The 12,516-nt window shown below is 37.9% G+C and overlaps 1 protein-coding gene across 1 annotated transcript in view; it reads left to right on the forward strand.

The window, feature by feature from the left end:
- Positions 1-12,516, forward strand: part of LOC116315026 (BEN domain-containing protein 5-like) — a 349,188-nt gene that overhangs the window by 13,896 nt on the left and 322,776 nt on the right. The gene's annotated exons all lie outside the window — the stretch shown is intronic.

Below are 12,516 nucleotides of genomic sequence, written 5' to 3' on the forward strand. Positions count from 1 at the left end.
TCAACTGTATACGCGGTGTGGCTGTGAGATTTGAAAAGTCTGAAGGGAAGAATATTCAGACGTTTGATATTATATAAAGTTTTCTCTTTTTAACATTAAAAATTGCAACGTTGTTACTTCATCTGCATTGAAGGAAGTGGTGTGACCCAAACAGGTTTCACTTTGTTGTTGTTTTTAAAATCCAGCTCTAGGCTATTTTGTGTTATAAACATATTTGGAACATCACTATTCATTGGCTCAGGGCCTGCCTCTAGCATCGTGATACAAGTGTGTCATAAGTAAACATTACTGCAACCAGATTTCTGCATTGCACAAGTGGTTCTCGCGCACAAGGCCCCGGTGATTCATCCAGTAATTCATTTCCAAGCAATTCCTAACGCCATAAACACAGTTTCAGAGCAGGCGTCTCATTTTTCATCCAAGGCAAGACGGTACAGTTTGGGAAAATGGCAAGGATTTGTAATGCTTTACCACTTCATGTTTTTCAAGCTGCCTGTATTTATTCTGCTGATTTATTTAGAAAACCTCTCTCTGAGATGAGCTTCATTGATGTGCCAGGGTTTGTTTGATAACACAAATTCATATTCAGAATATAGTTATACAGTGAAGGATGAAATACTCACAGGAGCAGCATTCTGAAAGAATACATTTTGGTTTAAATCCAGGCTGCTATCTCGTAGGTCTGCTACTTAAAGTAAACAGTATAGAAAATTCACTCCTTGTGGCCAGTGCTGTTCGGCCAAATGCTCTTATCAGGATTGTTTTCCCCATGGACGTTTCAAATACCTCTTATTAGTGAACGCACTGGAATCTCTAAAAAATATGATGTTTTTGCTCATTATAAAACAGCTAGTGTCGATCCCTCACTTGTAGTGGTTCTGAATAAAGGTTATGATGACAGTATCACTGGCAAGCATTTATACATTTGCTTGGATCAGAACTTTGAATTTGACTCCTCTATATTTATCTTTTGTAACTCATTCACTTGGTCAAGCGATGTAGGGTTGTTGCCACTTTGATTTATAGGTATCGCGGCACAGCCATCTGTAGCCAATTGCTGTCTTCAAGAAGCTCCTCTGCTAATTGGAGTCAGTAATCTGGCAATCTCTCTGTAGGTGCCAGTAGGATTTTTGAGTAGAATTATTGTACTATTGTTATGGATTGCTGTGTGGCACAGACCCTCTAAAAGTTGTGCTTTGGTTTTAATTCAATTAAATTTTTTGTATATAGCACCAAATTACAACAGTAGTTACCTCAAGGTGCTTAACAACAATAATAATAATAATTATAATAGTAATAATAATAGTAGAGGGAAAACCCTAACAATCAGCTGACACTTTATGAGCAATGAATTGGTGACAGTGGGAAGGAAAAACTCCCTTTTAAGAGGAAGACACATCTGGCAGAAGAGTCTCACACAACTCGCACGACCAGTTGGGCGTGAGGAGAGGGAAACGTGGCAAAAGACACAATGTGGAAGAGAGCCAGGGATTAATAATACTTAATGACTAATGCAAATGCTTGGTGTATAAACACACAGAAGATGAACTTCTAGTATATATTTATGGGATGTTACTCTTGTATTAATTTGCATGGTAGTTTATGGATGGAGCATTCTAAGCTAACCAGCATTAGCTGATAAGTTAAGCAATCTTGTTCAGATTAGGCTTACTTTTGCTCCAAACACCAACATGATGCCTTCAAAAGGCTAATGTTGAAGCTTCAATATGCATAGTCCAAAACATCAAAGTGTCATTGTCCAAACATCTGAGGGGGTCTTCTCATGTTGTGAATGCAAATCAAATACTGTGATCTTTACCATACTGAGATGGAAAATACTTTTTGCGTGCTAAATCCTTCCAATTCACCAGTCACTCACTAATAATAAAGTTGTAATAAAGCTGCAGGCTGTAAAACCAAAACAGTGATCTGTAAGATACTAACACACACTTTAAAGGTACGGGGAACTGCAGCCTCGTGATAAGCGGCTCCTGTAACTTTAAGTATAGAAATTTGACCCGTTGTTCACATAAAAATAATTGAGTGTACTTTTAAGAGGCATCTGTCTGTACTAGTGTATTTTTAAATCTCTTTAAATTGCGTTGGATGTCATTAGCTATATCAAAATCAGCTTAAGGGTATAGGAGAGGATTATAAGAGAAGAACACATTTACATGTTTGAAATTAAGCAGTACTTGGAGACACTTCTGAAGTTATTCGGTCTGTTGTAATTGTTAGAATTGTTCTCTTTTTTATACAGTATGATGGTAAGTATACAAAAAAAAAAGAACTGAAATAGTTTTAATCATTACTTGAATCTGATTTTAATAACTGCGACCCAATCAGCATGTTACTAGACGATTTCCAAGTGCTTCAGTTCTCGAGGCTTGTGTCCAATTCTGCTCGTTTTGACTGTAACCACCCTTGAGTGCTGAGAAGCAAATATGTTTCTGAGTCCTCCCTTTCTACATCAGCTCACTCCAGTTATCATATCTGAATCATGAAGTTGGCATCATCCAGAGCCTCCTGCTGTGATGGAGAAACTTCATCCCAAAAAAGCTCCCTGCGCTCTTCTCTTCTCATGAATTATGTCTAAATGAAATTACCTAATTATGTCTTGTAATCTCCCATATCCGATGCTATGAAAAGGGATTAGGTTGTCACTGGATGGATTTGCTTTTATGGTATAGTCTAGAAAAAATGTATTTAGATGATTTTCTTATATATTTATTTTTCAATATCTGACTAATTTAGATATATTCATTAATTTCTTGTAATTGCTTGATGGTTAAATACAGTGCCTGAAAAATTCCTTGGTCTTCATCCAAGCCTTTTGAATGGTATTCACCACTGCCTTTCCTGCTTCTTCAGTCTTTCATTTTCTGTCCTTTTTGACAGTAGCTGCACTTAGTCTAATTCTTAGACTGAAATGCTGGCCCATAATGAGAGATTTCATCTGACTTTCTCCTAAGTGTAGAAAAACCCACTCGCACACCACCGGAGACATCCTGTTTCCTGAAATGGCCAGCCCCTGGGTTGACTCTCCCCACTTTGCCTTTCATCCTGTTAAATATGGACCTATATGATTAGCACACATAACAGTGACATGATCTGGCAAGTAAAACAGAAAAAACCCCACCCCTGGCGAAGGACATTACAGATAGAAATTGACTATTTCAAGTCAGTGAGCAGTCCTTTCTTAGAGCGATACAATCAACTTAAGGTCAAGATCCATTTAGTGCCATTTACTGGAAGAAAACTCTGTTTTTGGAGGCAGGCACACTTTTTTTGGCCTGCATTTTCAATGACCATGGTTCTCTGTTCATACTTGATTTTTTGCTGACCTATTGGTTTTTGGCAAGTGATTTCTTGCCTCTCTTGTTTCCCTTCTTTTCTTGCATCGGCTCCCTGTGTTCCTTAACTCATTACAGAGCAATCAGCCCCAGGCGTTGAAGTGTGTACCCAGAGGGAGCAATAACTGTAAATAAACACTACTGCAGGCTCTCCGATAACATGTTACCAAGATGATAACAGCCCTTCTTAGCAGGCCTATTGACCTTCTCCTTGCCTTAGGCTTGCAAAGGACTCCTCAGTTCCCAGTGCTTTTTATCTCAAAACCCTCCTCCACCACTAGAGCTATTACTAACGAAGAGGAAAAGAAGGAGGAGGCTACAATAAGAAAAGAAAGAAGAGAGAAAAGAGGAGAGGGAGAGTGCTTTGAGACACAAAACAAGATAGAACAACAAAGAGATGACCTGGGCAGTTATCCCTTTGCCATTGCTGCCACCCTCTCTGTCTGCCTTCAGTCTTTGTAGGGCTCAACATAATTAACTTGTTAAAAGATAGCATGAAATTGGAATAGACTTGCATTTACTCACTACACACCATATGGGAAAGATAAATACAGAGAAGGCAAGAGTGACATAGTGATAGTTAGACAGAGGGAACGTGACAGTAAGGGAACCCAGGAAGGGCAGTGGCCATATTCTAATAAAAACATCATTCAACTAGCTAACTTACTGTTTTAGCCTGAGAAACAGATGAAAGTTAAGATTTCACTTCTTCATGGTTCACTTCCCAATACTAATGCAGAGAGTTTGACAGTAGCATGTCCAGAGCTGTGGGGCTGAAGCACTGTCTGGATGAGATTGATAATACAATTAAGCCAGTCTCAGTATGAATGCATCACTATGACCCATTACTACACCAACCGCTTCAGATGGAGCATATGAGTCTAGCTCTAGGCCCTTTTGGAAAGGAAAAAATACAATTATAAAAGGCTAGCTCGAAAATGTGTTCTCTTTAGAATGTGCAGGCAGGCCTGTACATCATCAGATATGTGTGGGCTGCCTGCATATCTCACTGCTGTCCTCAGGCCCAGCTTTCTTCATCTATATTGAAACGAGGAGCTCACTGGAGCATAGATGGACTCATAACAATATGATTTTTTTTTCGCTTATTGTCCCTTCTTATTGTCTGCTCTTATCCTGGTGTTGTTGTATCTTCTGATTATTTTCACAGTCATTTCCAATAATGTTTACAAAAACCCTGCGTATGTGGTTGTGCGTTTGTGTGTGTTGCTGTAGAAGACATCAAGCTCATCAAATCTTTTATAATTTAAAGTTAAATGACAATAATCCATGTATTCAGTTCATTATTGTATTAAATAAAACACACTTAAGCCTGTAATTGTAGGCAAGCAGTACCTGAAGACTCAAAGTGGACACAACAGACAGTGAAATATAACTGTTTATTGCAAGATGCAAATAGCATCCACTTGGGGGTTATAGAATAGAAGATATGTAAGTCCAGTTTTTAAGTTAGTAGTAGGGGTTGAAGAGAGAAAGACACTTGCTGAACAGCTGAACCACAGGATACTTTCAGTGTTAATAAAATTAGCTTCATACATATTTGTGAAGATGTGATTGAAGTGCAAACTTTCATTTTTAATTCAAAGGGTTTAAAAACTATTGCTTTGTAACTGTTTAGGAATTACAGTCATTTTATACATAGTTCCTTATTTTCAGAAGTTTAAAGTTAATTGGACAAACTAACAAACTAAAATAATATTAAGACTTGGAAAACTCATGGACATCATCAAACGCTGCGTTTCCTCTCTTAAGATGCTCTGCAAGGCTTGTGCTACCGCCACATTCAATTGCTGCTTGTCTGTGGTTCTCTCTGCATTCAGTTGTGTCTTCAGTAACTGAAAAGCTGCTCTGTTGGATTGAGATCAGGTTACTGACTCGGCCATTGAAGAATATTCTCAGTGTCCTTTGGCTCATTATCTATTTGCACTGTGAAACATTGTCTGATCAGCATTCGACTGAGTCTAAGCAGAGAGCAAAGTCCTATACACTTCAGAATTCATCATGTTACTTCTGTCAACAGTCACATCATCAATAAATACTAGTAACCCTGTTCCACTGGCAGCCATACATGCCATAACATTACCTCCTTCACGTTGGACAGATAAGGTGGCATGCTTTGGTGAGCTGTTCTTTTCCTTCTCCGTGCTTTTCTCTTCTTGCTGTTCCGGTACAAACCCAGTCTGTATCTGAGCTGTTCTGGCATTTAATCAACAAATACCAATCCTCTATTGCCATAATGAATGTAAAAATCATATCTCTCAAAATGCTACTATGACAGATTTGTAAATAAAGGAATTTGCTCTTTTTACCTGTCAGAATAAAATAAAAAAGCAAAAAAATGAGTTTGAAAATGAGTTTCATGAGTTGCCATGAACTTGACATGTGTATTTAGCTTTTAATCATGAACTGAATACAATTATATCATCATACTTCCCACACACTTTGATTCTTACAGCTAGGGTTATAATTTTAAATTCACATTTTCATTAGTCGTAGTATTATCATGTGTATATGGTTTAATACCAAGATGGGACAAATGTAATTGAATGCAGCATCAAAAGAGATAAAAACAGCTATGATTCGTATTTTAAATTTTCTGTTTATTGCAAAAGAAATAAGCTGCATTAAGTACAGACTGTAATGCTATTGGCACCAGCAGACTGTATGGCTGGAAGGCTAGTAGGCTGCACTAAGCTAAAAAAGTCACAGTTCTGTAGCAGTGATTTCTGGGTGTCCTATTTCAAACTGTACAAGTATTGTCTCGAGCTATAGTTTTACAGCAAACACCAATTTGTCACTTGTGTGTATTCTCTTACTAGGGAAGGTCAAACAGCTGGCTACAAAGCGGTGGGACAGGAAGTATGACTTCCTGGACCACACTTTAGATAAGGTAACACTAACAACAGCATGTTAACTGCCTGAATTAACCGTGATTTGCAGTATTAATATGTGGTTAGAAAACCTCTATTTACACACTCCCAATCTTAATCATGAAATGTATAAATCCACAGAATATGTATTTGTTAATCATGACCATGCACTTTCTAAATTACACTTTTTAAAACAATTTTAAACAATTTTGTTAATATTTTTAATCTTAAATAACTGGCTTGTAGTTGTTATGATTCCTAATTTAGAAATGGTAATTCCTTAATTCATGAAGTGTAAAAATGCTGTCATTAAACAAGTTATATGTGAGCTTATTAATGAAGAGAAAATCATTTGTATATGTATGTATTAATTTAGAAGTTATACTTTAAAAATGATGAATTTGATACATGCTACTAGCTTAAATATGCTTTATAATGTGTAGTTTTTATAATGTGTTATTGTGAAGTTTTAATGTTGGCTTTTGACAAGCCCGGACTGTGTCTTTCTCTCTGCATTTAGACAATGATAAGATAACTGGCTGCTTGCTGTAGCCTCGTATTTACTATATGGACAAATATGTTTAAAGATGCGTTAGTTATGTAAATGTTTATACCGCAAAAACTTGAACTTGTCCTTTAACTTAAAAAAATCCCAACAAAACGAAACAGAAACCATCCTTTTAAGGTTATACGATCGGCTGCAGTTTATTATACCTGTTAGTTAGTTAGATTGTGGAAACTTGAAGGTGACCTCTTTAATCTTGCCTGAAGATGAAGTGATACGGCAGCAGGGGAGAAGGCATGCTTTGAGAAGTCATGAGGCAGGAGATTGATGTTGCCTCAGTGACGATTTGCCTTTAGACTGGAAGAAGAGAGAGAGACAGAGCAAAACCAGACGTTTTGCTGCAGGTCTTAACTGAGCCCCTTACACTGTGGCTGTCGCCGCTGCTGGCTGGAATCAATTCTATCTTTATCGGTCCCCCTCTTCTGTGTCCAGGAATCTTCCTCACACCACAGAGCAGCTGGGGGGAAAAGCTGATGTGTTTTCCAATAATGAAATGGAACTCAGTAAAAAATAAGTTTAAATAGGTGCCTGGCTGGTCTCCCTCAGCAGTTCAGACCTGTTGTAATCTATAGTCTGATTTTTAAACACAGTTGCAGCCTTGTCTGTGCCTGGCAAAAGAAACTGAATGGATTATCTGAAGTTGTTCTATCATAAGAGAGTGTTTGTTTCTGATATACATTAGATTTTATACATATATATATATGTATATGTGTGTATACATATATATGTATATGTGTATATATATATATGTATATGTGTGTATATATATATATATATATATATACACACATATATGTATATGTGTATATATATATATGTATATGTGTATATATGTATACATATGTGTGTGTGTGTAATTCACGTAGCTAAACTAATATACAGGACATGGCAGTCCTTACATCTGCTAAGGAGGATACACTGTAACTACACAGTCTATTTCATTTTGAAACAACTGCTTATTACTATTCTAATGGCTGGCTGTGTGAGTGAGTTCCACCTTAGGCCTGAGGCAGGCAGGCCTGCTGCTGCTGTATGATGATCCATCTGCATGGCAGAAACCATCCATCCAGTGGATAGCTACAGGCTGCAGGCCGGCCCATTGTGTGGGCTGAGCACTGTGACTGCTCCCTCTTGTACCTCCGTAATGGGATTACATTAGCCAGGTTCTTCTGCTCCCTCTCCAGCTCCCTCTTTTTCTGTCTCATACACACACAAACACACACACACACACACACACACACACACACACACACACACACACACACACACACACATCCTCTGTGAGCCCATGTGTGAATGACTGACTGTCCACTTGGCCAAGTCATGCTTGCACCCTGTTTACTTGCCTATGGCCCTGTGTAATGATGCAGGTTTCATACCCATTTCACTGATACTTTTGTTTGCAACATATAGTGTCTGGTAATTTACACCCTTGCTGAAAAATATGTCATATTTTTCCTGTTTGTGTGAGACATTGAAGGCGAAGAGAATCGGGGGGAAGACATACAAGTATCGAGAAAGACGGAGGGTTTTGTTCAGGGTTTTCCTCAAGGAGAAACTGTCATGTGTAAAATCTTGTTCAGAACCAGCAATTGTGTTTTGTTGGGCTGCACCAGCAGGGCTAAGCTGTTCATTGAAAACCAATTTGTTAATGTCTAAACGCTGCGCTAGTTTTCCCTCAAGGACGAAGATTGATATTCAACATAACCTGCCAAGACACCAATGAAAAAGAATATAGAAAGAGATGATACTCAAGAGGAATTATGCAAGAGATCTCAAGGACTAGAAATTATTTCATTTTTTTCACCCTTCTCATCTCCTCGCAGTCTGGAGTTCATTAGCTTCTCTTACACTTAAACAATCTGTCTGCTTCTTAAAGAAGCTAAAATAATTCTTGACAAATCTGGTGTACTTGGAATCTCTTTAGAACATCATACGTGATCCGCAAAACCTATTTTAGATTTATCTGGTTTATCTTTAATGCTTTCCGTGGGCATTTCAGAAAAATCAGCTAGCCGTTAATGCTGGTTAAATACAAAATGATGTAGGATTGATTAAAAGGGTCAGGCTACCAGCCTACCAAAGCGTTTGAATCTGGAGGTAGCCACCATAAAATTAAAACAGGGATCAATGGCGTGTCATATCCCTGCTGCTCTGCGAGCTGAACATGTAATTCTAAACTTCATGCTGCAGCCATCTCTCACGTCAGGCCTTCAAGCATTAGGCTCAATAACCCAGCCGCCCAGGGCTACTGTTGCTAACTATGATACTGTATTCATAAACAGCAGTGGACCACTATTAGTTTAGTATCTGTTTCCTGTGCAGACGTTTAGCTATTGCATAGTGTGTTTGGGTTTTGATGGTTTCCATCAACTAGAAATGTTAATACCTATTGTTAGCAAACTAATACACTGGGAAGAATCCTGGGAAACCTGTGCAAATGGTGTGCTACATATATATAAATATATTATAGCCGGGTTTGTTATAAACAATGTCTTAGATAAAGAAAGAACATATATATTTATATATATATAGTCATGTTCTTTCTTTATCTAAGACAACGTTTATTGCGAGCCAGACTGTAATCCACCTACTATAATCCACTATGTTTTCAGTGCGATGTTTTGTAAAATTTGTCCATAATAAGGAATTATAGTGGAGCCTCTGAATCCTGAGAAAGCAAATGAAATTGTGGTCATGGTCATTAAGCCACCTATTTAAATTTTAAACGCTTTAAAGGAAAAATCTCAGCATCATTTTTAGTTTATTTCCAATTAACTGTTCAGTTAAGTAATGTTGGTAGTAAGTAATGATCTAATCACAACAGAGAGAAAAAAATCAACCTATTGATCCCTCATATAATGGTTTAAAAGCACTTACTGAGTATAAAATCTTAAAAGAGTAATGACTCCAAATAAATAATTAAAATGCCCTCAGAGAATGGTTGGGTTTTCAATATTGAATAACATTATTAAGAGTCTGATAGGAGGGATGACCTTTGGAGGCCATTATTAACTTGTTCTAATAGGCTGTATTTGGCAGCATTGCCTCTATGAGTAGCTGTGATGTTGGTATGACAGATGATCGATTTAGTGTCACATTTGTTTGGAGACGGTGCTGCTTTGCTGTCTATCTAATGTGTCTATGCTACTGATTTCTACCTGCAGCCAACCCTGGTTTAACCCTCAGCTTGTAATAGCTTAGGGTTAGAAACCTAGTCCTTACATGCTTGCCTACTCCCTAAAGAGCTGTGCTTTTCATGTGATGAATTTAGTTTTTTTGAAATGTTTCATTCCCTATTGCTACAGGTCACTGTTGTCATGAACAGGTGATAAATGTGCCAGGATGTACAGTAAACTTTTTTTCCCCTTTGGTTAAATACTTTTAAAAAGTCTACTCTGGAAATTGCGTTTTTTTTTTTGAAAAAAATGTACAAAAGACTAATGGAAAATATTTTCCCTTTCCCTTTCCTTTCCACAATAATTTGGGGACCACAAGAAAAGGTCATCTTAGCAACACATGTTTGTCTTTCTTTTAATTGTTCCACCTTTTTGTTGTGACAGTATTTCTATAATCTTTCCTCCTAAACTGCCTGAACAGAGCTGTGGCATGTAGTTATCTTTATACATGCACAGCTAAATACACACCTTCTGACCTTCTTTGCAATCCTTCTTTTAGCACCTGTAAGTTGGACATGATAAAGGTCATGAATCGACACTCTTCGCCTCTCTCTCCTTTCCGCAGACTGCACGTCTGCATTTATTATTGTCTCTCTTGCCTTACTTTCTTGGGCTTTATACTCTATGAATTCGACTCAGCACATTTCAGTTGAATAAGCAGATGAAGTACAAGACTTATATACTGTGTCATAGCTTTGCCCAGACACTCCCTAATCAGACTAGTGGTCTACAAAGACAGATTTTTGTTGCTGCACCGGTGTGTTGGAATGAGATGCCACTCACCATTAGTGGAAGCTGTTATTGGACGCCAGGCTTTAAATGTAAATATGAATCAGTCATCAGCTTATTGTTTCACAATAACACCAGGCAGTTTGCTTCTTACTGCTTGTGCATTTCCATTATGTGCTGTATGAATTGAAATAAAACTTTACATTTATAGCTGTGACATGAGCAAATGTTTTGCTTGTGCTCAATTTTGCTATTACAGGAATGCTGCATTCACGTTCTCTTCCCTTTCTTCACTGATTCTTTTTGCCTCACATCTTGTGTCATCAGACATAACTTAAAAATACTTGCCTCGTTGACTATAGGTCATGAGAGCCAATGAGGCTGAACATAAAGGCCTACAACAAAGACCTAGTGTAATGAGACGCACCATAAATGGAGAACAGAATCAAATGAATTGTATCCCAAAAAGTCACTTTTTCCCCATCATGAAACAAAGTTTCAGTGGAAGTATTAATGTTTATTTGTCAGTGCACCTGGTGATTTTCTGCAGTCCTCTATAACTTAATGATGGCACGTCTGTGTATAGTTTCAGTGGAGCAGAGCAAAGTGGGTGTGTGGTCTCTGTATGCATGTGTGTGTGTGTCACAAGCTGACTGGTGGATTAGCTGTCCGATGGCAGAAGGAGAGGGATCTGCTTTGACAGTGTGGTAGTTAGCCCATCTGTCTATAATCTGCTGTGTCAGTGTGTGCGTGCTGCTGCTTTGGTACTACCTGCCACCAGGTGGTCAGCAGTACCCCAACGCCCTGAAAAAAAGCTGTGAGGGAGGTGGAGCCTAGTGGTCGGCACACTTTCCCAACAAACTTGATCAGCTGTTGCTTGTATGCTGCACTGCATTCTAATACTTAAAATCACAGAGATGATTGGTCACATTTATTGTGTTAAGAATAAACTGTTATATAGTCATTATTATTATTGAGAAGACTAACAGACTTTTAGCTCTTTTTTTAGCTTTTACACTGGCAGCCAATAATTTGTGCATAACGGTTTCCAATTAATGTGTGCAGATATGAATTAGAATAGAAACATAAGGCCTATATTTAGAAAGCCTGTCTTATAATCAGCTACTACCTACCCAGCTTAAAGACAGCTGTGAGAATTGGAATATGGGAAGTATTTCCCAGTGGATTAATTATATTTCACTGATCATCTGGATGTATTTTATTCTTATTATTTTTGCTGTGAATAGTATATTGTGTGTCAGATATGGATTGCTTGAACACCCTGTGGTCTTTCTGTTTCTCATACCTATGGCATTAAATATCTGAGAGTAATTCTACTTGAGCATTAAGTTGGTTTGAGATACTTTTAAATGCAGAAAAATACGGAGCATTGTCTCACTTGCTGCTTCATCAGGCAGAGTGCCTTCCAGTAATATTTACTATTATTCAGCAGAAGAGAGAGAGAACTAACTTTCATAAGTAACATTCAGAATTAAACTTAACCAGATGAACAAGCAGTTGATTTCATAATTCATCTGTACTCCAACATTAACTCATAGTTACGTCATAGAATAGCTGCTGTTAATACCCTATTGGAAGTATTGGGTCTCTGATGCTGAGAGGGTTTTGTTAAGACCATAGACTAACTTATGATTGTCAATTTCAGTGCATCAGTTTTGGAAAAATTGTTGCCGAGGTGTTTATGATACTGAGCCAGCTGTTTTCTCAGCACAAGAAGAGCCTACGACACTCCTTCCTTCCACAATTGATTACTTTTTTGATCCAGATGCTGTGCATGTTTC

Source organism: Oreochromis aureus, linkage group 23 (assembly GCF_013358895.1).
Source record: "Oreochromis aureus strain Israel breed Guangdong linkage group 23, ZZ_aureus, whole genome shotgun sequence".
In the NCBI taxonomy this organism is placed as follows: domain Eukaryota; kingdom Metazoa; phylum Chordata; class Actinopteri; order Cichliformes; family Cichlidae; genus Oreochromis; species Oreochromis aureus.